This window comes from Heptranchias perlo, chromosome 3 (assembly GCF_035084215.1).
Source record: "Heptranchias perlo isolate sHepPer1 chromosome 3, sHepPer1.hap1, whole genome shotgun sequence".
Taxonomy (NCBI): domain Eukaryota; kingdom Metazoa; phylum Chordata; class Chondrichthyes; order Hexanchiformes; family Hexanchidae; genus Heptranchias; species Heptranchias perlo.
This window is the reverse complement of record NC_090327.1, coordinates 126,703,686-126,730,567: the sequence shown is the minus strand read 5'-3', so window position 1 is coordinate 126,730,567 and position 26,882 is coordinate 126,703,686. Positions and strand designations below refer to the sequence as shown.

The window sequence follows — 26,882 nt, the reverse complement described above, 5'->3', positions numbered from 1 at the left end:
TCTTGAGAAGCCTTCTTGAACCACTGCAGTCCATGTGGTGAAGGTTCTCCCACAGTGCTGTTAAATAGGGAGTTCCAGGATTTTGATTTTTCTATTACTACCACAATTGTCCACTGCCCTCTTTTCCATTAACCGTTTGGCTGATCTACCAGCAGCTGCTCCTTTTTGACTCATTCTTCCACTGTGATGTAGCTCTCTCCAAAAGACACGCACCCCTTTAATCAGTTGCAGCATTTGAAATGCTGTAGCACGACTGAATTTCCCTCCCTCCCAGCGGCAGATGTCCAATACTGCTCCAAACCACACCCTGAATACTTAATGAGGCAAACCTTAGGAACATTTAGTGGGTCAGGGGCAGTGTCACGTGGGCGGGTGGAAGTCCTGCCCACCCATCTGAGGGGAACCCATCGCCTGATGTCTCCTTTCTTGGAAAACCGGCACACAAACAGACCAAACCAGTGAGTACTTTAGCTGTTAGTTTAGCTTTTCATTTCTCCTCATCAACTTTTACAAGAAGTGCTTGTATTCTTTTCTCATTCCTGTTCAGCAGTGATGTTGATGCATTTTCCTCTGCATGCAATCCTAATATGGTATCGGTGCAATCAAAGTACGTTTATAAATTACAATTTTACAACAGCTACTTAAATAGTTAGACACTAATGAACTGCTCAAATCTTATATAACGATACTTGCCAATTTTTCTTCAAAAATTTCTGGTGGTTATACCTTTTATGTAAGTACAGTATCATCAAGGGTCAGCTACAAAGCTACAATGATAGCACTGTTTTGTTCTGTTACTCCCCAGTGCAGTATTACATTCGGAGGGATCATTTTTCATTCAGTCTAGTACAGATGTACAATTTGGATCAGTACAGAAATAAAGGCTTGCTGGAGAAAGGGTCACTTGATAATAAGCAGACACTTCCTCCCTTTTTTTATCTTTGCACTGGGGACAACATTTTAGATACTTTTTAATTTCTGTAGTAATTATGTCTCTAAGCTGCGCAACTGGAAGAGGTTAAAATCCTAGAGCATTTTAAGATTGACAATGCTGGGCAAAAGTCCACGGAGCCGAGTTTAAATATACGGCCAAAACGGGCATGAAGTCAATGGTTCAATGGGAGGCCCGAACCGTTTTTAGGTTCGGGCCCCATTGGAATACAGTTTGGCGAGCTGCCCAGTGCTCAATGCGTGGTAGCAAGCCGCTCGCCAAATGGGAGGGGGCTGAAAATCTGCCGACTCCATGAGAGACCCGAACTGGAATGAAAGTAAAGGAGGGAGATGGCACACCTGGGGAGGTGGGGGAAGTGGGGTGGGGTGCTACCCAGTGGCCCGCAGAGGGCCGCAGTATTTTACGGTCCTCCTGGCCCTGAATTATTTCTCTCAAAAAATGTTCCAGGCTGCTTTTTGAGCGGCCTCCAGACTGCTGGTTAGGCGACTCACTGCCTGCTACAAATGGATGGAGGCTGCACGGCGCACACTCTGCCTGTTTGTACTTGAAAATTGTATGCAACCCCCCCCCCCACCCCCCAATTTCCATATGCAAGCAGCCTCCTGCCTGAACCGGGCACCCATTCAGAGTCCTGCCTGAAAATTGCACTAGATTGCCTTTGGGTGTCCAAGGGGAGGCCTGCCATTTTCAACTGTCAGACACCTTGTAAACAGGGCGGGCAGCCGTTGAATATCACCACCTATTAAAGGATTGTTTGCGTTTGTGTTACACACAATCTGAATTTTGTGAGAGTAATACCCCTATCTGTTAAGAAAGTTGAAGGGGTTGACTGTAGTCGCTCGCAATGTTATGTGGATGCCATTTAGTGTACCCTGCGGAACCCAGCAATGTGATGAAACTGGGTGACCCTTTCTTGCTGCTGCCTCGCTGTCATGCTGAAATGGTTCTGATACTAGCTCTCCTAAAAGGCGACAATTTCCTGATGAATAACTGCCTTGATGGCCCCCTGGGTGACATTGCACAGATCCCCTGTGCTTGCTTGAAATGAGCCTCTTGTATAAAGGTTAAGTGCTGTCGTCATTTTCAATGCCACAGGCAGAGCGGCCCAGGTAGATGATCATTGCTGTGGGTGTTCTTTTGAAAATAATGATTCCCCTGGATGATGGGACCTGTGCACAGCTGTGCTCTGAGACCACTTGAACAGGCCCCTTTTCTCTTTACTTTTCTCATTTCCATACAGTTAACATAAGCGTGCCCACAAGCATATCGTGCCCCCCTTGACAGGCCTGGCCATCGAAGATGATGGGTGGAAGGCAATGCAGCAGAGCATCTCCCAGAGTTGCTTTCCTCCTCCATCCACCCCACATCCACTGAACAATGAGCAGCGGTGGGGGCGGGGGGGGGGGGTGGTGGGATGGAACGGGAAGTCAGAAAGCTTAGGCCTATATCTACAGAGTTGGGTCCTAACCTGACTCCAGAGAGAAACAGTGTGAGATCCACTTGGAGAGGCACAATAATTGAGTGTGACACTGCAGTGGAATCTAACGTTGCAGTGTCGAACTAGGTTTAAAAGTGCTCAGGGAGTCCTTTAGCATTTTATAACTTCACACAGAGCGTGGACACTTCCCTCTGCACTCTCGTAACATTTAAAATGTACTAACCACAAGCAGGGTTTTTCTCCTCCCTAACCAAGCACCTTGAGGCCAATTACAGTATCCCTATTACTCCCCTGGCCGAGATCAGTTAACTCAGCACAGATTGGTGATCGAACTTTGAACATTCCTGATCCATATATCTTAGCTACTCACTCCATGAACCTTCTGCGTCATTGGGGGAGTTGGTTCCTTCTTTTTCTTAAAGTCCTTTCTCTGCCTGGGTCTTTCAAATCATAGCAGTAACCCTGGGCCAACCGGATGACCGGCTTTCAGATACCACAGATGCTGTTCTGAAACTAACCACTAGGATGAGTGTGAGAGGTTAACTCTTCCTCCTCTTTTCCCTTCCCCTTCATTGAAGTGTCAGGACTCTGCTTGCCCGTCTATCTACAACACGATGGATGAGACCATTAACTAAGTATGTGGAGGATCACAGGTGCAAATCTGCTGGGCATGCACTGTTCCCAAATTCACCTGTAATATAGTGAAAAGCCACAGTGCAGAGCAGACCCCCCTAACCCTCCCCCCAACACACACACAAACACACACACACATCAGAGAAGAAAAAAAGGAGCATTGTCCTTGGCTCACTGTCACATACAACTTGCTAGAGTGGAATTGGTGGAGCCTGAAAAACAGATTATTTGTCGACCCTCTTTGCTGTAGAACTATGGGGGAGTGGTGGCAGGGAGAGGGAAGAGGAGATGATATTCTGTCCATTATAAAGAAGCTTAACTCATGCTATAGCAGGTGGTAACATTTGGTGCCAGACACATGAACAGGTGAAGACATGAAATGGTGCCATCTGCTTCTGTCTGTTGAAAGACTTGCCATCTGCCAGCATGTTATTCCTTACACCAGTTGTGTTTAAAGGGTCACTAATCCTGAATAACTTGCGTATGAGTTGAAGCATCCATTGTCATTGAGAAGTTTCTAGTTGTGCCCAAAGTGATCTAGCTGTACCTCAAATTTCAAACTGCCTTTCACTTGCATTCTTGAGACCATGGGTATAATTTTTTTCCCCTTTTTCTTGGACCATCAAAGACATAAAAAGAGACAGGAAGCCCTTGTTATTCAATGATGTTATCCTCATAAAGTTTAGTTACAAACCAAGGAAGTCATTGTAACAAGTTATCTTGTGCACCAGAAAATACTTACAATCAGAACTTCCTGTTCTCAGCCACATCTCTAGGAGCAAGTTCAGAAACAAAATTTTCCCTTGCTGTCATTTCCGCTCCAGGGTAACCAAGTCTCTTTAAATGGCAAAGTGAAGGCAATAGTCTTCTTCGGCTGGATCTGTTCAAACAAAGAATTCTTTTTTATTATTAAAGCATCAAATCCCGTTCACCATTCACGCCTGTGCTCGCTGACATATATTGGCTCCCGGTCTGGCAACACCTCGATTTTAAAATTCTCATCCTCGTTTTCATGGTCTCGCTCCTCCCTATCTCTGTAGCCTCCTCCAGCCCTACAACCCTCCGAGATTCTCCGATTCTGGCCTCTTGCGCATCCCTGATTTTCGCGATTGCCGGCTGTGCCTTCAGCTGCCTAGGCAATCGCGAAACTCTGGAATTCCCTCCCTAAACCTCTCCGCCTCGCTATCTCATTCTCCTTCTTTAAGATGCTCCTTAAATCCTCTTTGACCACCTGTCCTAATATCTTCTTATGTGGCTCAGTGTCAAATTTTGTTTGATAACGCTCCTGTGAAGTGCCTTGGGATGTTTTACTACATTAAAGATGCTGTACAAATGCAGGTTGTTGTTGTTGAAGAATACGCTGGCAGCTGATGAGCTTGTGGAACGGGTATTCATCTCTGTCAGAGTATACTTGGTACTACTGATCTCTGGTAGCATTATAGAGGGAGAGAAAAATGCCTAATGGTAGATCACCCGATCCCTTGATTGTAGCCTAGAAATTGCTGTTTGTATGCTATTGAGGTTAACTGTGGCTTACTAAAGTTCTTTCAGAGAATTTTCATCTGCCAGTTAACCTCTGATAGTCCTGATTTCAGCAGCATGTGCAAATCATGTGATCTTCTGTCTGCACAGTGGGCTGTCCAATGGAGTACTCAAAATGATTATCACTGTTGAGAATAATTGAGGGTTAAGTTGGCATTTAACTCCTTCATTGGCATAGGGGGATACATGCTGGGTGTTAGTGCTGTAATATTTCTGTGCAATTGAGGTTACCAGATCAAGAACTACTAGATCTGATGACCAAATGCGCAAGTTTCTTGTCCATGAAGTACATGGGAAAAAAAGGCTGAACTTTGTTGGACAGAAAGGAGCACTGCTCAGATTGCTGACAGAATCATTGCTATTTTCAGGATCCATTAGACCTGGAAACAAGTCAGGAGGAAGATGGCGGCTCTGTAGAAAGCAGCCAAGGTAACACTTTGTGCTCTCATAACCTGTAACTCATTTTGTGCTGGCTCGCCCTACGCTTTCCTAGAAACTTGTCTTGTGCAATTTTGCCATTACAGAAGTAGCCCACTGAATGCTTACCATGTACGGCCATATTGCAAGATGGGCCATATACAAGCAACAACTTCGAACTGAAACTGTGGTCAAACAAAAATCTTAAAGGGTCTTGACACAGTAAATGTAACTGCATGACACACGTATTTTAGTGTCAACTAGGATGTGCTGGAAGATGTGAAGTTGTATTTCACTGCATGTGCTCCCTAAATTAGCAAAATCTGATGACTGCTTATCTGCTTGCAGGATACGAGGGCATAATAAAAAGGAGAACATCCTTGGGTGAGACAGCATCGAGGGAGTAGGGGAATGTGAAGCTAGGTGCCTTCCCCAAACCCAGGACTCTTATTATGCTAGTTCTATTATGTCTTTCCTCCCCCTACACATGCACTGACACACAAGCATACATTCACCCTCACATACAAAAAACATCACGCACAGTATATTGCAATGCAGAGACTGTTTGAAGGTGCTTCTTTGAGGCAGCATTTTGATATATGTTCCTCCTCTGTTTCTGTAGGGCACGAGCAGAGTGCCCTCTCAACCACTGTCCCTGAAAAAACCATGATGTGGAGATGCCGGTGATGGACTGGGGTGGACAAATGTAAGGAATCTTACAACACCAGGTTATAGTCCAACAATTTTATTTTAAAATCACAAGCTTTCGGAGATTATCCCCTTCATCAGGTGAATGAGTGAAAGATTCTCAAATCGCATATCTTATATTAGGCTGGGACAGCATCACACCAATCAAAAGGTGTCGTTGTTGTTCAAACAGGCCAGTCACGGAGAACAACATGTCCCAGTACACTGGATATACATTGTGTCAATTACACAGACAGAAAGAAAGAAACCCAAATGGCAGAGAGAGAGAGAGAATATTAAAACACATAACTTTTTTTTCCCTTTTTGCTGGTGCGGTTACATGTAGCGTGACATGAACCCAAGATCCCGGTTGAGGCCGTCCTCATGGGTGCGGAACTTGGCTATCAACTTCTGCTCGACAATTTTGCGTTGTCGTGTGTCTTGAAGGCCGCCTTGGAGAACGCTTACCCGAAGATCAGTGGCTGAATGGCTAAAGTGAACACTTTAGCAGTCAAGGACATTCAGCCACTGATCTTCGGGTCAGCGTTCTCCAAGGCGGCCTTCGAGACACACGACAACGCAAAATCGTCGAGCAGAAGTTGATAGCCAAGTTCCGCACCCAGCAAAAAGGGAAAAAAAAGTTTTGTGTTTTAATATTCTCTCTCTCTCTCTGCCATTTTGGTCTCTTTCTTTCTGTCTGTGTAATTGACACAATGTATATCCAGTGTACTGGGACGTGCTGTTCTCCGTGACTGGCCTGTTTGAACAACAACGACACCTTTTGATTGGTGTGATGCTGTCCCAGCCTAATATAAGATATGCGATTTGAGAATCTTTCACTCATTCACCTGACGAAGGGGATAATCTCCGAAAGCTTGCGATTTTAAAATAAAATTGTTGGACTACAACCTGGTGTTGTAAGATTCCTTACATTTGTCCTGAAAAAACCAGCAGCTCATATTCTCACCAACTACGGCAAGCACCAGTACGGCCACACGCAACCCGGAGAATGTAGTTAGTGAGCTTGAGGACTAGCACCAGGTGAGTCACACTGCCTAGCGGAGGAAGAGCAAATGGTGCTCGCAGAAGGCCAACACATTCCCTTCCGCGGCTGCAGTGCCAAAGAATTCTGACCTCCTTGTGCCTGCTTATAAAAAGAGATTGTTGGCTGAACAGGATTGTCAAAAGGTGTCATTTTAATCTATATAAAATGTATTGCAAGGTCTAGGAATATTCTGTAACGACAGAATTAACGCATTGCACAGGCGATGTGTGAAGGTTAGAATTTAGTGCACTCTCCTTCAACAAGCAATGATCCTGGAATTATTGTTGATAAGAAGGTTACTGCACAGTGTAGTGCACTGCAAGCGCAGAAGCTCCAGTGATGTTTCTTGACAGTAGTCAAGAATGATGTGAAATTAAGCACTCTCCAAATCACTGGCCAGTAACACTGAATTACTACCAGTGTAAACATCTATGCCAGCAGCAATTTTTAGGCTAATTATGCTAAAGAGAAAAACAATAAAAACAGAAAATGTTGGAAATACGCATCAGATCAATCAGCATTGGTAAGAGAAAGAGAGATTCATATTTTGGGTGAGACTTTTCATTGGAACGCACCAGAACTATTCTGATGAAGAATTACACATGAAATGTTGACCTTGATATGCATTTGTATGATCAGTTGATCAACTGGTTTATTGATATCTGAATTTTGGATTTTTGAAGCAAAATTTAAATTAGAAGTCTGATCCAAATCAAATGCTCTCCACTATCGATGATAATCAACAAACGATGGTTTCATTTTCAAAAGTATGAGTTCTCAGTAAAATGTAACAAAGTAACAGCGTGACCTTTCTTCCCACACAGGGTTATAATTTAGCTTTGGCTGCCCATTTATGTCACCAAACTGTTACAATGAGTGAAGCTGATCTATTATTAGACATCACTGTGGGCGTTTGGCAGAAAACGGTGACAAGGAAAGTTTTTTTTATCGGATTTCATCTGCGACATTGGTGCTTGTGGTTTCCCCTTCGTAATGGAGTTGTGGTATTTTCAATTGGATTCAGGCTTCAATCTTGGTTATTCAAATTCCGTGAGAATTTAAAGCTCTGTATAAGTTAGCTTTGCTGATCAAAAGATCACCCTCTTGGAAGGAGTAGTACTGTCCTGCAAACTCCCATTCTTACTCCTATCCTGTTTGCTAACAGATGAATAAATAAGCACAAATGAAATGAACATTTTTTCATGTGTCCTTTTCTCAAAGGCAGTCACAGAATACACCTGCAAGGTGGGGGACTAGGGGGATCTCAGCTTTTTAAAAAAAACCTTGCAAATGAGTCAAACAAACATGGTAATTGTCATAATGTTGTACGTCATTGGAGAGTTCATTTATCCATGTGGAAAGTTTTTGTACACCACAGAATAAACACAATAATAAAAAAGATGTTTTCAACAGCTCACAATAACATGTTTCAATTTATCCACTGATGTGTCTTTTAACAAACACAAACTAATAGCTTAGCCTGAGCTACATGCGCTGTTGGAGGCGACTGCTGGGAATTAGATGGTTCAACTTCATCTGCAATGCAGATCTAACAATGAGAACTGGACTAGAGGAGATTGAGGTCATTGTTAACCATTGCCGTTGGGCACTCTTTTGTCTGGTCGCCCGGCTCGGAGACAAAGTTCCCATAAACTGAAGATCGGAATCGAAGTCAGCACAGGACACCGACCTGCTCTGTATTGGAGGCTGTCACAGGGTCATCCTTGGTTAACCTGGTTAAATTAGATCAGTAACATTCCAGTGGAACCCTCTTATCGCTTGGAATGAAGCCATACAGCGCAGTCATGTACAGTTGATGCTACAGACCTCTGCTGTCTAAGTGTAATTTCTTGGACAGCTTAGACATGGTCTTTAAGTGTGCTATTTTTCCACTGGTTTGACAAGATCAGGGTGCCATCAAAGTGGACCAATGGGCTGACCGTACTGGATAATGCAAGCTCAAACAATTTACGTCGTTTACTGGCGCTCTGGGTGTGACATGTTCCTTCTACCCACCGCCTGCCCAATTTATGCTCGAGATGAAAATTGCCCCCTAAGTCTCTGCACACGATTTTCCAGGGAACGACCACCTGATGCACTAAAGTGTATTGAGGGAGGAACATGTCGTAGAGCAGAGTTGAGAGTGCGGAGGACGCAGGTAGGGAGGTAGGGCTACAGGAGGTTGTAACGGTAGGACACACGGGGTTGTAAAGCAATTTGACAAGGAAAGGGAAGCAAACAGAGGCTGGCAAGGATCGGGCTGATTTTGTATGGGATAGGAAGCAGGCAGTTGAATTCTGGTTGAGTTTGAGTTTCCAAATGGTGGAACTTAGATGGTTGTGTCTGAAGATGACAAAGGTGTAGATGAGGGTTTCAGCAGCAGTGGGGTTAATGTAGGAGTGGAGCTGGGTGAGTGAGCAATCAGCTGAGAAGGGGAAGTAGAGTGGCCAAGAGTTGAGTGAGGACGGAGTCAAGAGAGGAGGTGTGTCTCATGGAAGAAATGAGTCTGGTGATTGTTGGGATGGAGATCGGGGGAAGCTGTAGAATGCTGTGAGATCACAGCAGGGAGTGGTTGAGGAGGGAAAAGGGGCAGGAGGAGGCTCAAACAGCTGAGTGAAGAGTCAAAAAAATCCATAGAGGTCTGGAGATTAATTTCTGTCTCATCGTCTTGGCCTGCGATGGTATGTGACACAATAGAGTCAAGACCAAAAGGGACAATAAGAGAAAATAAGACATAACTTGTTGAAAAAGCAGAGATTAGAATGTAGATAAAATAATTCTGTAATAACAATGAGAGCAGCTTCTGTTGTTATGACAGCAAAGACAACAATGTACATGTACGTTGGTGAGGTGATCTGAGACCTGTGAATTGTGGAGATGGAGTGCAGCGGGAAAGAATAAAGGAGATAAAAAAAAGTGAGTATTTTTCAGAGAAACATGAGAGAAAGACAAGCAGTAAACTGACAGATCTTACAATTGATTGGCGCTCGTCAAAATTGTTAGCTTCCCCTATGTCCAATCACTGAAAAAAACTATAAGTTGGGATAAAAGACAAATGATTATTGCTGTAGTTCTGCCAGAACATAACAGAAGCCGGAACTGACGTCTTCTTGGTTAACACATGTGGTGTTTACTTCACTAGGGATTTCCAGTGGTCTGCAAAAAGTGGATTTGATCCAAGTTTCACTCTTCAGAAGCACAGACCTCTAATGAAATGTTGAAAACACACAAGAAATCGTTTTTGGTCATCAAACATCCTGAATGCAGATCTTCAGATATCTGGATTATAAGTCTCAGCTAGAAACTAAGGCAATTTCCACTCTAAAATAGGCTTTCTCATCCATGGCGGTTATTTAATGCAGCATTACTTAACACAACAAAATAAAACTACCAAATCAAATTTTAACATAGTGTACACCCCAGAATATATTGAATAAATGTATCTAGGAGCAAGGTACATATAAAACAGTGCACAGCTAAGTGTGGGTTACATGTGCGAAAACACATGGGTAGGATGTGGGGGGGATTGGATGACATCATAATCAAGAAGTATCTGAGTTGTTGTCTTTCCGAGCTAAAATGTCCATACCATTGAATCGCAGGGGACGTATATAAGTTTAAATCCATATTCCCATAAATTTGCATGTATCTCTAGTTGCTGATACTAACAGATCTTAGTGTTATAATTTAGAATTTATCCTTCAATAGCAATAAACAGCCTTATCCAAACACCCAGGCCAACAAAACTTACAAAACAAACCAGTCAATAATAAGTAAAAGAACAAATGGGACCGTATTGCTTAGGCTTCAGGGCCTGGAGATTGGACACCCCTGTCTTTCTTTTCTTTCTACAATGACGTCAAAGTCCCAATGCAGGTTATGCTCATTGAATTTAAGACATCTGTCCAAACAGTCTTCCTTCATCGTTCAGAACTTCAAGGACTACCTTCGGACCATGTGCGAGGACCAAATTATGAGGTGGATTTGTTGAAACAAGGGAAAACAGTTGCAAGGATGAAGAGGTCTGGTCTACCTGTGATTCAGCACTCTAGAGGGAGGGCCAGCCACACGGTGGACATGTTTATTCACTCATATGAGGATTGGGATTAAGCAGTTGGTAAGGAATAAGTCTGGTAAACAACATTGGACTTGGATATCTAGAACACTGCAAGTTGCCCCTTCTGAAGGTAGATATTCATCATATACCCGATGAGGAAACCCAGCCTTGGCGCTTGAAGGTATTACGTGGAGGCCAGGAATGAGACCACATGCCACATATATCAAGGATTTGGCACCTACCATGATTAGAGGGTCTATTTTAGCTCTTCTTGCCGAGTGGGAAACGGGTTGTAGTGGGAAGGTTGCCCATTTTACACCCACCTAATTTTCCATTCCATTGTCTTCATTGTCCATTTCTTGTCCAGTGGGAACAATTAAAATCAACCCCTAGGTTGCAGAAATACAAACTTGTGGAACCACTGTTCAGGGGGGCATAGTGTGTGCCCATGCTGTGGTAAAGAAGATGATGCCCACCCCATGCTTCTTGTGAGGAGCCCTTCGTATCACCTGCCCTTCTGATCATTGACCAACTAGTAACTATCCTTCTTGGTGTTGGGGGCGGGGGGGAGGTGCAGGTAGGAGTGGGGAGATAAGCAAAGCCTTTCTAGGTTATGTTGGCTCCAAAATGATATGTTTGGCAATAAAATATTGGGACTGAGTCAACATTCTTTGGCAGTATCAACAGTCTGATACTTGACCCAAGGCAGCTTCATTGTACTCCAACACACTGTTGATGAATGACCAGCCAACCGGACTCATTAAGGTTACACCTCTCAATGGGGAGAATCTTCCCATTTGGTAACAGGTAATCCAATGCTCTAATGGGTAATGTGTTCTAACTGGGTTGGGTAGCTTTCAAGTGCTGTGTTCTGGCAAGCTGCACAGTTTTAGCTGGTTAAACTACAGCAGTAACCCTGTGGATTGTGGGTCTCTAAGCTTTGCCTATTGCCAAGCTTAATCTAAGATCTCTGCATTTATTTAAGGGAACGGGGTGTGCACATGACATTCCATATTAGACAAAACATAAATTCTAGTCATGTAGATTTCTCAGTAGCTGGTTGGGAGACCCATAAGCACAGTGGTAGTTTCTCCATGTGGCACGTGTTTGGCTGACCAAAAATAAATGGGAAAAGGACGTGAATTCAGCTCATCAAGCCAATTCGTTCCACAAATCAAGTACAATTTGTTGTATCATGGACCCCTTATCCAGCTTATTTAATCTTTTGAGGAAAATTCTGTTAGATGCCTTTATGACTCACAAAGCTAATTGAATGAACATTCAGACCATCAGTCTAATATAATAGCATACACCATTCAACCATCAGTACTCTGCTGATAGCAATACTTTGGTGCCAGCAGCACAGGAACCTTTATGTTCCATTGAATATTTGATTATGTTTGCCTGTATTTCTGCTTCAATCCTGTTCTTAATGAGATATTTATCTTTTTTTTAAAAAAAGGAAATAATTGACTTTTATTGAGAGCCTGTTCCATGTGCTCAACTCTCTCTGGAAAAAATCTTTTAATCTCAAGATTTGTTCAAAGCTGGTTAATTTTGTAATTATGTTTTCTATAAGGTTAAAGTAACATGTTCTTGAAATGCATCTGAATACTTGGATGGCTCTGTTAACAACAGCTTTACGCTGACTGCATTCTTTCAGTTAATGGTTAATAATCAACCTAAATCCTTTCCTTTTCCACCTTTGCTAACAGACACTCCTTCTTTGCCTTATTTCCTCTGATTTCACTGTTTTGTTTTAATTTTTATCATTGCGTAATTTTTGTTATTATCAGTTTGGGTGGGCCAACTCCTCGGTGTATTACAAGAGTGGCCCTCCCTCTTAGGGCAGGCATGTGATGATGCAGCCCCATGGGTTTGGGCTCGTCCAAGCCCGCAGTCCATTGGCTATTTTAAAATAGGACCCGTTCACTGCCTATTTCCTCATTCATTTCCACAAGGGTTCTAAGGTATTTGCCATCTGGACTGGATACCTTGTATACAGTTAATTATTTCAGTTTCTTCATACCAAACGCTTTACTGATGTCCATATACGTTATAGATTCCTGACCCAATTACCAATATGAACAATCTATTTAACACATCTGCCATTTCCTGATTTTCCCATAATATTTCTACCCAAAAGACTGATATGATTATCACTTTGCTAGTTATATAGCTAAAAATATTTGAATCCCTTTTATTGCTAGCCACAATCTAGATTTCTATTGTCCTCCTGCTCCTTCTAATACTCATTTTAGTTATCTACAACTGACTTTTGTATGAGATCCAGTCTTCACTACCTCCTGTTTCCTGGCACCTTTTAAATTCATTCTGCAAAGACTTTACATTATTTAACAACTGTGTAATTTAACCTTTTACTTAACTACCTGTATCTTGGGTCTTGCTGATATTTTCTTCTTGTAGGGATCTGCTTCCCTTATAGTAATTTTGAAAATCCATTTTTCTTCTGTTTCATTTTACAATTCTACTCATTCCTCCACAGAACTCTCCCTATAGACTCAGAACTTTTGTTCTTCCAAAGTGCAGCATATTTATTATTTTTGGCCTTAACATTTATTTGGATATCAAATCTAACTGTACAGTCATCACCAAAACCCAAATGCACCACCTACTTCCAGGTTACTAATCATTTCTGGTGGTCTGCTAAATACTAAATCTAACATAACATCTGTCCTAGAATCCTGATTAATGAACTCTATTTCTGTGTAAACAGGAAGCCAATTATATCTACTATTGAAAATGGTGATGTGATTTTAGTTTTACTGTTGCTGCTATTTCATTAATATGGCAGATAGATAAGGCCCAAATACAAATGAAGAGAACTGTGTCTGAAGCATTCATCTAGATGTTTTAATTTTGAATGCAGTGAGGGTTATATTGGATAACCCCCGAAAACAGGCGCTGGGATCGCGGTGCGCGATTAACCAGCACCCGTTGGTTGCGATGCAGGCAGCACATGACATTCGTGCTGCCTGATGGTTTGAATGATAGCTGCGTGCAGCCAGCGCTACCTGCGCTGTTGATCAGCTGCACGCACCAGGCAGGGGGCCCCAGTGGCTTGATCTACTTAAAGGCAGCCTGTACCTCTTGAAGGGGAGGTACACTGTGGCTGCAGGAAGTCCTTTGGGAAGAGCTGGAAGGTTTTGAAGAATGGTTGAGCCTGGGAGAGAGCGTGCACCAAGGTTCTCGGACGGTGCACTAGAGGCCTTGGTGGAAAAGATGGACAGACGAAGGGCCATCCTATATCTGCAAGGGGGGCAGGAGGCTGTCCAGACATACGCCAAAGAGGCAGCGGGAGGCAGTGGCAGACGAGATAAATGCCAGGAGCATCGCACTATGCACATGGATGCAGTGCAGGAAGTTCAATGATTTGACACGAGTGGTCAAGGTGAATGAGTTCGACTGTCACGTGGCATATCCTACCAACTGCACCACTAGCCCCATCTGCAGCTCCACACACTACACCCACCGTCAACCACCTACCATCTTTCAATCAGTATGCAACCGTGCGAATCAGATGCTGCATCTCACCCTCACACATTATCACTCTTGCAAGCCGCACACCCACAACTCACAGGTCACACACACTGGCAGCTATTCAACCACGACAGCCAAATCACACAAACATTTTGCAGGACACTCACTGACACACTTCCCTCTTTCTTGCAGAAGAAGGTGGCGCACAATACCAGGCAGCAGGAAATACCTGGGGGAGGGCAGGCCCGCCTACACGTCCTCACTCTTACACAGGAGACTGTGCTGACCATCATTGGACGGGCTGACGCAAAGGCCGTGGCCACTGGCAGTGCTGGAGGTATCGATGATGAGGGTCTCTGTATACCTAATCCTCCTTCTCACTCCCCACTTCTCCCTCAGCCCACAATCTTTTCTGACTCACGTGCTACAGATGGTGTAAGCACGCACGTCTTATTTGCTTCTCTCCCCGCTCCACAACTCAACCCATGTCTCTTTGTCATTTCAGATACCCAAGAACTGGAACTGGCACAGTCAGAGGAGGCAGAGGAAGATGACAGTGATGATGCAGACAAACCATCATTCAATCTTACACTCGCAGCCACCAGCTCAGGTACTGACACTGCGCGTACTTTAGAGGCTAGGATAGAGGAGGGATCTGCATGTGGTAAGACACTGGACACAAGTGCGCAGGAGCCGGGGCGGGGGGAGCGGATACCACGGGTACCAGCACGCCAGAGGGCGAGGTCACACACCAGTTCTGCTGCAGAGAAGTCAGATGAGGACTTCGATGGACCAGGCTACAGAAGGCTGATGGACGAGTCAAATGCTTGGTGCACCGGAAAGCCTGCCAGAAAGCCTGTGCACAATGTCAAGGGGCATGGAGGAGTCCAGCTCCAACTTGGCATAGGGCTTTGCGCAGAGCTTGGAGTCCATCCTTTCCCACATGGAATGGGTGGTCACCTCCATCAGCAGAGCTGTGGAACCCACCATGATGCAGCGTCTGATGCCCAATGCCACAGCTTCCATTGCAGCACAAACATCTGCCATCCAAGCTCAGACTGCTGCTATCATGGCTCTGGGTTCCACTCTAGAACGGGGCTTCTAGGGCATCAGAGCAGTCCAGCAATCTCTTCTCCAGCAGATCACCAGGATTGCTAAGGCACCATCCCGGGAGAGTGGCAGTGGCGCCATGGAAGACGAAACTGCTGTACTCTCTCAGGGTGACAGCCTTCCTGCTCTCACCCCTGCCACTCCCCAGTGCCCTTGGTGTTGCCTATCGGCCAGCCAGGCCAGACTGCTGCAGCCCAAGCTGAGATGGTGCAGTCTGAATCCGGGCCCTTCCGGCCCAGAGCTGCTCGAGGTCGTCCTCCATGGCCATCTGCATTGTCCTCAATTGAAGGTCAGCAGCCTCCCACCACCCATGCTCCAGCCACTGGGGATGCACTAGGAAAGGAAAAGGCACATGAACAACAGGCACTAAGGGAATGCACGAGGGTGAATAGTATCAGTTTGTTTGAATCATTTCGTGTGTAAATCTATAAGTGTGGTTATGAATTTGTATTTGGTGTTGGTTTTCATTTCTGTGATGGGCTGCGGGAGGAGGCAATGTGCAATCATAAGGCGGATGATTTGATGGTCATGTGGGACTGTTGGTGAATGAGGAGGTGTTGTTGAGGTTACTGGTATTGGTCATTAATAATCTGATCACGCAGAGCCCTGGCAGACAGAGCCTGTCTACCTTGTTGCCTCCCTGCCTCTTCCTCCACTTCCTCCACCTCCTCCCTCTTCTGGCAGCTTGTCCTGCTCTGCGTGGCTTCTCTGCATGCTCCCGGTCATGTTCAATTCCCAGAGGAAGCCCTAGCAAGCCACCCATATCTGGAAGCAGCTTTGGTTAGCACACTATTTTAAATGCCACTAACAGTACTGCACGACAGCCAGACCACTCTGTGTGGAATATTGCAACTTTCTCCAAGTGAAGGAAACTTCCAAAAAAAAATACAACTGCACCAGCAGCCAGAATAACTAATCCAGCAACGAACCTGTAACTCTTGTATGATCCCTTTAAATAGCACTAGTGGGAGCTCCTTCATTGCTGTTTAAGTCCTGTTCAGCTGTGCGTTGGCTGGAGCATGGAGGTCCAAAATGCTGCCGGCTGCTTCAAATCAGTGTTGCACACTGATTTAAGTCATAATCTCCCTACTTTACATGCTACCGGCATTCGTTAGGTTCACCACCTTTACCAAGATGGTGTCCTGCGCACTTCATGCCGGAAGTGTGTCCGCGCATCTCCGGCACCATTTTTGGGGCTTAGGAGTCCATGTAGCGCCTACAAAACGGGCGCTACTTAGCCAAATTTTAGTCTGCAGTGAGTCCGTATATTGTGTTCTAAAGAGAAATGCTCTCAATGAACACAAAAAAGACAAAAGTGTTGGAATTTACTAACAAAACAAAAAAAAATGAATAAAATAAAAGGAAAAAATGTTTGACAACTCTGTCTAAGAAAATTACATAGAACGTACAGCACAGAAAAAGGCCATTCAGCCCAACAGGTCTATGCCGGTGTTTAGGCTCAACACCAGCCTCCTCCCACCCCTTTTCATCTAACCCTATCAGCATGACCTTCGATTCCTCACTCCCTCATGTGTTTACCTAGCTTCCCCTTAAATGCATTGACGTTATTCACCTCAACTACTCCAACAGTGAACAGCAGTAGAAGAGGCCTCTAGGAGCTTCTTGGTTGCTACCACAACAATAGAAGAGGTCAACTCTTGTGAGGTTGATAGAGAACGGTGCTTTAAGCTATGGCAGCACATCTTTATTGAGCTCTCTGTAAAATGGAGAAGTGTTTTCTCATTGGAAAACTTATTGAATAAAGAATACTTGGGATGACTACTTGAAAATGGATTAATGGAGGGGCACAAATGACCTAAACTGCTGTGCAAACCTCAAATGATTTATAATTATCATCTGAACTTCAAGTTCAAAAAGGGTGGTAGAAGTTTGGAACTCTCTTCCGCAAACGGCAATTGATACTAGCTCAATTGCTAAATTTAAATCTGAGATAGATAGCTTTTTGGCAAGCAAAGGTGTTAAGGGATATGGGCCAAAGGCGGGTATATGGAGCTAGATCACAGATCAGCCATGATCTTATCAAATGGCGGAGCAGGCACAAGGGGCTGAATGGCCTACTCCTGTTCCTATGTCCCTACCTTGTATTCACTCCAAAATACTTGTGTTTTTTTATATATGCTGTAAAATTTATGGGGTACTTTTACGTAGTTTTACTGACAGACAAGCTGTGATGATGTTCACACTGAAGATGCAAAAATTGTGACTTCATGGGGTAGAAATTTGGGCGTATCCATTTTGGGCCTGAATGGTGAGGCCAGAGGTGCCCTCGATATTGGACCTCGGACCTCATTTCCATCAAGCCAGCGAGGCACAAAGAGCTCGCCAGCGAAGAGTGATCAAATATTGGGCTACTGCTAGCATCACAGCAGCCCTCAGGTAAGTGAGGATCGGGTCAGGGGAACCGGAGGTCAGGGGGATCGGAGGCTGTGGGTGATTGGAGGTCGGGGGGATTGGAGGCCGGGGGGGGGGATTGGAGGCCGGGAGGGATTGGAGGCCGGGGGGAACGGAGGCCGGGGGGGGATCGGATGCTGTGGCGGGGTCGGAGGCCGGGGCGGGGTCGGAGGCCGGGGCGGGGTCGGAGGCCATGATGGGTCAGAGGCTATGATGGGGTGAGAGGCCAGTGGGGATGGAGGCCAGGGATGGAGCGGTGGCGATCGGAGTGGGGGGGCTGGGGAGCGACTGCGGCCAGCATCCTTTAAGTGTGGCTTCGGGAGAAGCACTCCTGCTGCTCCCGGTTCTGCATTCTGATAAGTATAATTCAAAAACTTACCTTGTTGATAACAGGGGGGTCCCAAGGTCTGGGTTTCCTGCTTCAGGCGTGGGCATGGATGACAAATTTTTGGCCTTCCCCAATATGGCGGGCGATGCACTTCCGTCTGGAAACGTGTGTGTGCTTCCACTTGCCATATTGGGGATTTAGTAGGCTGGTTAGTGCCCAAAAAACGGGTGCTACGCAGTCGAATGTAGAGGCCAGTTACTTCAAATTTATCAGGATATAATTTGCAGTTGACATTGACAGATCACATGTCCGATCTATCAATGTATAGGATAAATTAATTTAACTTTTGCTAGCTCACAATTCTCGATAATCTTTTTACAAAAGCACCAATGACATTTGGTTAATCTAGCAATAGTTGCCTTGGATTATCAAATCGCCTTTAAAACGAGAGAAACTATTATGTAAGAAGGAAAATGTGTTCCTCATTAGTAACAAAACTAAATATATCAGTTAGCCATGATTTTTTGATTACAGTGTTTTGCTGTAAATAACAATAATAATGCTACCCGAAGACATGCATTTGACTACGTCTAGACAAACTCCTATTATTGTCTGACCATACATGCACTTCCTTACACTTTCTGTTTTGCCAAGCAAACTGGTGACTAAGCAACAGAATACTCCCCACCTCTGTATCACATAGATTGGATTTTGTCCAAGCCATCTGACAACTATAAATTCAGATTTGGCTACTGAACTAAACTTAAACTGTTTATAATTAAAAAAAGCCACATTTATGTTTTGAATGGTAATGAAAAAAAATCAGAAATTGGCTCTTGTCAAAGGAATTTTATCACTATAAAAAGAAATGACTCAGGCAATGCAACTTGGGAATAGTCTCATTTCTTGAAATTGTAATAATTGGCTTCAGCCTGAATCAACTTTTAAGGGGTAAAAAAAGGTCAAGGGAAAATAAAATGGACTACTTTGGAGTTTGGGTTGAAAGTAGGTCGGTGAGTAAACAATTGCTTTTCAGCTGAGTTCATAACATCAGAAATGGAGGGGCCAGGGACATCAGGATGTTTGTGGAATAAAAGACGTGGGCCATCCAGGATCTACAAGATATCCAGAGGACCTATGTCTGCATCAGGTACTTGGTGGCTGGTGTCCTTTGATTATAAGATTGAGGACCAACTCTCCGTATTCCAAAACTTCTGGGAGGAGACGTTTCTGGAGCACACGTTCCAGAAAGTGGTCATTCCACATATTTAGGCAGATAGTCAGAAAGAAGAGTGTAAGGAAGAGGAGGGGTTTGGGAAGCAGCAGGAGATGCAGGGAATCCCCACGTTCCTGGAACTGTTCAATAGTCACACCATTTTGGACAACAAGGAGGACAACAGCAGTCAGTTGGGGAAGGGTAGCCCCGATCAACACTGTGGCAGCATGGAGAAAGGAGCTATTGAAGGGGTGAAGGGGAGAATTGCAAAGGAAGACACAAAAGTAGTTGTAGAAGGGGATTCTGTAATGAAAGGCACAAGTAATGTGCTTTGAAACCGTGACTTTGGGGATAATTTTCACTGTGCGTCACCTGTTATACATCCCACATAATTTTCCTTTCCATTAACTGTGGGCAGGGTAAACAATGGGCAGCCGATCCGTTACCGCCTGTTTTCTGCCCATGGCAAAAGTAACATTTACCCTACCCCCTTTGAGTCCTGTTGGTGCCAGAATGAGGGATGTCACACAGCAGTTGGACAAACTTCTGGCAAGCGATGAGAACAGCTAATGGTTGTGGTTCATGTGGGAACCAACTACATGGGCACCAATAGGTTGGAGATCATGTAGTCAGATGCCAGGTACTACGTTAAAGAAAAGGGTAGTGCATTAATTTCTGGATTATTATCGATGCCACGTGTAGGACAGTATAGGTAGGATAAAATTAGATAGGTAAATGACTGGCTAGAGATATGGGCCCCAAATATGGCACAACCCCAGCATAAGTTGGCTGGAATTTCAGCAGAAAGGGGATGGAAAATTGGGAGGAGGAGCAACAGAAACACGGAGTCCCAGCCCAGGTGGCAAGTTTCCATCAGGGCCCGTTTCAGGTGGAACCTCCATCTGCTCTTGGGCTGGAGGAAGGAACTCCCAAACCAGGGATTTCCTCGGCTTAGCCTCCCTAATGCCAAGTGACCTGGATGCCAGGATGAACCTGACATACAGCTCTGTTCAGCAGTGGATGTTGCGTCTACCTTGGGGTCCAGGCTTGGACCTTTGCCTGAACTGCAATCAAAATGCGAGCACAAGCGCTCTTCTCAGTTCCTTATAAAGGGAGCCAGTGAGGGAAGTTGTTCAAAATACTTTTTGTCCGGTTGCACTCACTGAGGCACTAGCAGCTGGCCAACGCCAACCCAGGGAGCAAAGGACACATCTCAGAAGAGAGGTGAATGGACTGGTCGGATACAACTACTTCACACAAAGGGAGGTGATTGTTTGGAATGGACTGCCCAGGAAGGCAATTAAGACTGATATCATCAATAATTTTAAGAGGGAGTTGGACAGGCAATTAGCAAGAAAAGCAAATACGATATGTGACTACCAGTGTTTGTGAAAGTGTAGCTGAACCTGTCTGAAAATTAACATTTATGCAAGGAAACCTAATATTGGTACTGCCTGTTAAATTGCTTTACAACTAAAATCTAGTCATCCTTCAGCAATCATTAAAAGAATTATTAGCCCTAAGTCTGCAAGGAAAAGTCAGGAACAAGGGGTGAGGCCAGAAAATTAACTTAAAAAAAAAACATGGCATATATTTTCCTTTGCAAATAAAGTTTTAAAAAATGACTAAACTGGGGAGGTTAATTGTGATAGTTTTGTTTTAACTGTATATAATGCTGAGAAGTTCTGCAGCATTTGAGCTGTAATATTTTGTTTGTAATTCCAACCCAGGAGTGGGATTTGCATCTCTCAGTGAACAGAGTCAAAGTTCTACATTTACCAAGGTTCAGCGAACATGTCTGGTTTTAGGCAGACAGTGAATGTTGAATAGTCTGATAAAACCGCAGGCTCCGTCATGGAATCAGGTCCTATATCATAAACACAACATACCTTTAGGTCCTACATCACAAGTTCTGGAATGATCCTGTGTCCAAGCTTTTGGTCCTGATATCTCCTTATGTGACTCGGTGTCAAATTTTGTCTGATAACACTCCTGTGGAGCACCTTGGGACATTGTACCATATTAAAGGCGCTATATAAATGCAAGCTGTTGTTGGTAGTTCTGCATCATATAACATGATTTTCAAATTCAGACTAAAAAAAATCTTCATATCAGACAAATGAATTATCACACTGCAGTGTCAAGAAAAGTAACTTAATATGAACATTCACAACTTTGTACATAGTGCAAATGATAACAGGTAATACATAGTCAGTGTAATGCACTATCACAGCAGCTTCGGTCTCAATTTTTGATGTCATCTGAACCGTTTTAACAGTTTGCTGCCTCGCTGTGAGGTAGCCATTATGCTATATGAAACAAAAGGAGATTGGAGATTGTTGAGACAGACCAGCTGGAAAATTATAGGCTAATAAACAATCAGAGACTATTTTTATTAGATTGTCGGCTTTACTTCTCTCTGAAGTCACACTCGGTATCACTTCATTCCAATTTTTAAAAATGAAGTGATAGCAGAAATGTAGGTTAGTATAGCTTGATTCTGTTTGCTGATGTGATACAGTGATGTTAAGCTTGGCTACTCATTGAGTGAATCAGTGCCAGTACAGTTAGTGCACAGAAAAGTATTTATTGATACCACTTCATAATTGAATGTGAGAGTTCTGTCAACTCCGAGATCTCACGCAAGAAGTAATTGGTGCTGGTGAGTGTGGTCTATCTGAGTCACCATCCTTCGATAGATTTGGCAGGTCCCAGGAGAGTGGCAAGTCTCAGTATTTGAAAACAAAACCACACGAGGGAACGCCATTACATTACAGTCTGGACTTTTGATCCATTGGGTTCTACCAAAGTATATTTGCTGGGTTTTTTTCTCCAGCTTTCCTCTTACTTTCTTCTATTCCCACCCTTTCCCGAGGACAAATGTTCCAGAATAGGGTACAGTTCCACAAGTGCTTGTGCACCCAGGTGGTCACTTTATGTTTCAGTTGTGAGAAGCCTCCTGTTTCTGTAAGCCCTGGATATGTAGAGGATACTGCACAGGAAGTTGTTGAACACTGTTTCATGAGTGACAAAGTCATAACTGAGTTAGACAAGTTTCTTTCACAAGTGGGAAAAAAACAACCTATTCAATAACTTCCTGTACAACATCCTATTTGCACAACATTGTGTTCCAATATCGTGTTAAATTTTTTAAAAATTCAAAATGGGATTTTGGGAGTCTTTCTGTTGCAGAACTGAATACTGTAACTATGAATTAGTGCAGTTATGATGTGTGAGTTGCTGTGCTTACAACTGAAAGCGAGTACACAACTGTTAGAATGTTTTATTTTCAATTGCCGATGGCTTGTGGGAAAATGGTTCTAACTCAGTACATTAATAAATCCCATAAGTGAGATAATTGTTAATCACATGGGGCTTGAAATTAAAATAGTTGGGTTAAGATCTCTATTATAATACTAGAGGAAGGAATTTCATATACATGCATTAAGTATTAGTACACTAATATCCCACAGTGGAATTTCAAAGCCATGGTGTTTTACAAACATATGAACAATGTCAGACAGGAAAAGACCCACTGGTCCATCCAGCCTGTCCCACACAACTGCAATGCCTTGTGCTTCACAATATATACACTCCCCACCTTACCCGAAAGCCATGTAATCTTCTAGAAGAGGTGAAAAAAACAGATAAAACCCCAGGCCAATTAGGGGAAGAGAAAAGAATCTGCAAAATATCTCTCCGACCCCCTTCGGCGATTGAAACTAGACCAGGGGACCACACTGGCCCTGATTAATGTTGTACAGTATCTACCTTTTGTACGAGGTGATCTCCACCCCAGCCAGAAACAGGTCCAGCTCTCGCTTGAAGGAATTCAGCAAATCAGCGTTCATCACACGAGCAGGTCCACTATTCTCTGGGAAAAGAACCACCTCCTGACATCTAGTTCTGCCTTGACATAACTTAAGATTGTGATCCATGGTCCTCCCTAATCTATTTAGTTGAAACAAACTGTATATACAAACACAATCTAAATCCCTTCATCGTTTTATAAACTCGATCAAATCACCCCTTAGTCTACGCTTCTCTAAAGTGTAGAGACCCAGCTCTTTGACCCTATCTTGATAACTAAGATGCTTTAAACTGGGAATTAATCTTGTGGCCCTCCTGTTAGACTATGCCGTTGTGTATTTAAACAAAAGTAACAGATAAAAGAATTGTTTAATGCAATGTATGTAATCATGAAATGCATTTAATATGTAACCACACGTATTGTATTAATCATACGTTCGTATTAAACACATTTATTCAGTGTATTAACCAAAGCAATTTTAAAGTAGTTAGCTTGGACAATGTGTATTTAAACCCCACAGTTAACACTTTGTTTGAGTTTCATAGATGTAGAAGAATCTAGAATATCTGGAAAAAGGCAGGCTACATTCCCCAAAAGAGATAAGGGGAACACCGAGCGTCTTGCCATTGTCTAGATCACGATACTGTTATCAGCCTAATCTCCTCATCAAGTTGATGAGGTTAAGTCAGCATACCACATGATCCTCAGCTATAGTGTAAATATATACAATTCGAACAAAGGTTCAGAATAGAGGAGTCCCCGAGGGTGAGGACTAGAATTGTCTGGGCGGATGTAAATGCTGGGAAGTGCCTAACACCTGTGTATCTGAACAAGTGGAGAAATCTGCAGAAAGGAGGATCTGCGGGATCCAAGGTGTGGGGGCCAGAGGACTGCGAGAGGCGAGAGGCCAAGGCACGAGCTCTACCCAGCGTGGAAGTGGGTAATATATGTCCAGTTTCCATTTTGTAAACTGCTGCTTGAATGCTAAGTGTATTAAACTGTTCTTTGTAATAAAGTACTTGCCACTGTAACCAATTGGTGTCAACTCAAATCTTTTGGAACTGGGCAGTAAGTACCGGAGCAGGGGCTCCCTAAGGGGTCATAGACCCTATTCCCTACACTCCTCCATACCCTTTCCAAAGCCTCAATATCACTCACCACATGAAGAGACCAAAACCGGGCACTGTTTTCTAAGTCTGAGGTCTGACCAAGGTCATCTACAAGGACAAAATAGTATTCTTCATCTTATAGTGAATTGTCCTGTAACTACACCCTAGAACCCTACTCGCTGCAGTTATTGCTTCATGGCATTGGTCATGAACCTTTAGAGATCTATGCACTAGGACGCCCAGATCTCTTTCTTTCTCCACTGATTTTAGTACTTTTCACCGAAGGGTGTATGTATGTTCAGCATTTGCCCTGCCCACAAGCATTATACTGCACTTTTCTAAGTTAAACATCATTTGCTAGTCACAAGCCCAATCCCCTAGCACATCTAGATCTGCCTGTAGTAGTCGAGCATCGTCTACAGTCCTGATTCATGCACGTATCTTGGTACCATCTACGACCTTGCAAATCATTCTCCCATCACCTACATCTAGATCAGTAATGAAAATAGTAAACAGCAACGATCCTAACGCTGATCCCTGTGGTACGCCACTGGTGACCGGTTATCAAGCAGATCCAAGTCCATCCACAACCACTTTCTGCCTACGGGCTTTCAGCCAGTTCTCAATCTAGTGCAGTAGATTGCCATTAATACCTGAGGCTTCGATCTTGTAGAGAAGCCTCTTATGGGGTACCTTATCAAAAGGTTTTTTGACAATGTCTACCGAGTTTCCCTCATCCACTATCTTGGTGACTTCTTCAAAAAATACAATCAAATTGGTAAGACATGACCTTTTTTGGAAGTCACGTTGGGTGTCCCTGATTTGGCCTTCTCTGTCTAAGTATTCATATAATGCACCCCAAATGATTCCCTCAAGTATCTTCCCTATTACTGACATCAAGCTAATGGGCCTAAAGTTACCCAGATCTGTCATATCTCCTTTTTTAAAGATTGGAACTACATTAACCTCTTTCCAGTGTAAGGGAACAGTCCCTGACTCCAGCAAGCTATTAAAGATATGGGCAAGGGGCTTGCACAGCACCTGTCCCATCTCCTTGAGGACTCTCGGGTGGATATCATCCAGACCGGCTATTAACAGTTTTATTGTTAGCAACGTCATTGAATTCTGACAGTCGAGCATCATCTTCAAGAGTGACAATCAATGCAAAGTACTCATTAAGTGTCTGCCATACCCAGCGATTCCTTTGTAACTTGTCCTTGAGCATCTTTCAATGGCCCAATATAGTCTTTGACAGTCCTCTGACTCTTTACATAGCTAAAAAAGCTTTTCTCATTTCTACCACAATTGCCTACCATCATCTTTTCCATTAACCTTTTAATTGATCCAAGAGTGGCCTTAGTTTTTTTTTTAGCTGATGTTTCCTTTTTAGCTCTTTGTACCTATCTTTGTTTTGTATATTATATGACTTTAATTTGTAAAAACCTTTTTGTTTTCATCTTATTTGTCTTTGTACATAACTAGTCAGCTGCCTTGGCTTTTTCTTCCCACATTCCCTTCTCTTTCCATTTATATTTTGGATCGGTTTCATCACCACCCAGTAGGTTTAACCAATTAACTTGTTCCAAATCTTCTGCCATTTTAGTAAAGTTCACCCTTTTGTAATCTGGAATTAATTGTACATTTTCAGTACCTTGGTTCTACCAGCCAATTGAAAGGTTATAATATTGTGGTCAATGTTGCCCATGTGTTGTCCCACATGGAGATGTGATACCAGCTTAGGCTCACTACTAAACAGATCTAGTATGATCACCCCGGTTTCCTCTTTGACGTACCGAGTCAGGAAGCAGTCTTGTATAATTTCAACAAGTCGCTCAGCTGCATTTCCCACCACAACAGATGGTAAACCACCGTGCCACTGAATTCCTGCAAAATTAAAGTTTCCCCATCAAACGTAGATGGCATGCTTCAGAGGCTTTAGAAATCTGTTCTAGCTCATAGTAGCTCATCATGTTTGAGTGTCTGATCTGGGTTGGGGGGTCTATAACAATTACCTATAATTAGTCCCTGCCCATGAGCCTGGTCCACTTGAACCCAAATAGTTTCAGCTGGTCCAGAGGAGCAAAATCACATCTCTCTAGGGCTGTTAGATTCTCACTGATAAAGAGAGCAACTCCACCAGCTCTTTGACCTACTCTATCCTTTCTGAATCCCTTTTATGTGAATTTCTGTGTTGTCGCTCTCATCAAACCATGTCTCAGAAGTGACAAAAAAAAAATCAAATTTTTCCAAGGCAGCCTATGATTGGAGCTCTAACAATTTGTTTCTTATGCTTTTCGCATTTGCATAGGAACTATTTAAAGGTCTATCATCTACTTTTTTAGAGTCCTTTGTTCTCATATATTCCCTGCCTAGTTTAATTGTACCTTCAGTATCAATGCACTGATCCTCGAATCCAGTAAAGTCATCTTTAAACATGGCTTTGCTATCTCCAAGCTGAACTCGTTTAAATGCTTCCTAAAAACTAGCTCAGTGCCCTCCAACAACCCTTAGTGCACCCAAGGAGTTTAAGTGGAGGCCGTCCCTCCTAAATGAGCTATGAATACCTGCCAGATGTTGATGAAGTGAAGCTTCTTCTTTTTACAAAGATCCTGAAGCCACATGTT

The 26,882-nt window shown here is 43.5% G+C and overlaps 1 long non-coding RNA gene across 1 annotated transcript; it reads left to right on the top strand.

Moving 5' to 3' along the window:
• The first annotated feature begins 295 nt into the window (after positions 1 to 295).
• On the top strand, positions 296 to 7,907 carry LOC137307247 (uncharacterized). Its single transcript, XR_010959088.1, has 3 exons — positions 296 to 458; positions 4,934 to 4,994; positions 7,539 to 7,907. It is a non-coding gene; the product is annotated as an uncharacterized lncRNA (long non-coding RNA).
• Positions 7,908 to 26,882: the final 18,975 nt, after the last annotated feature.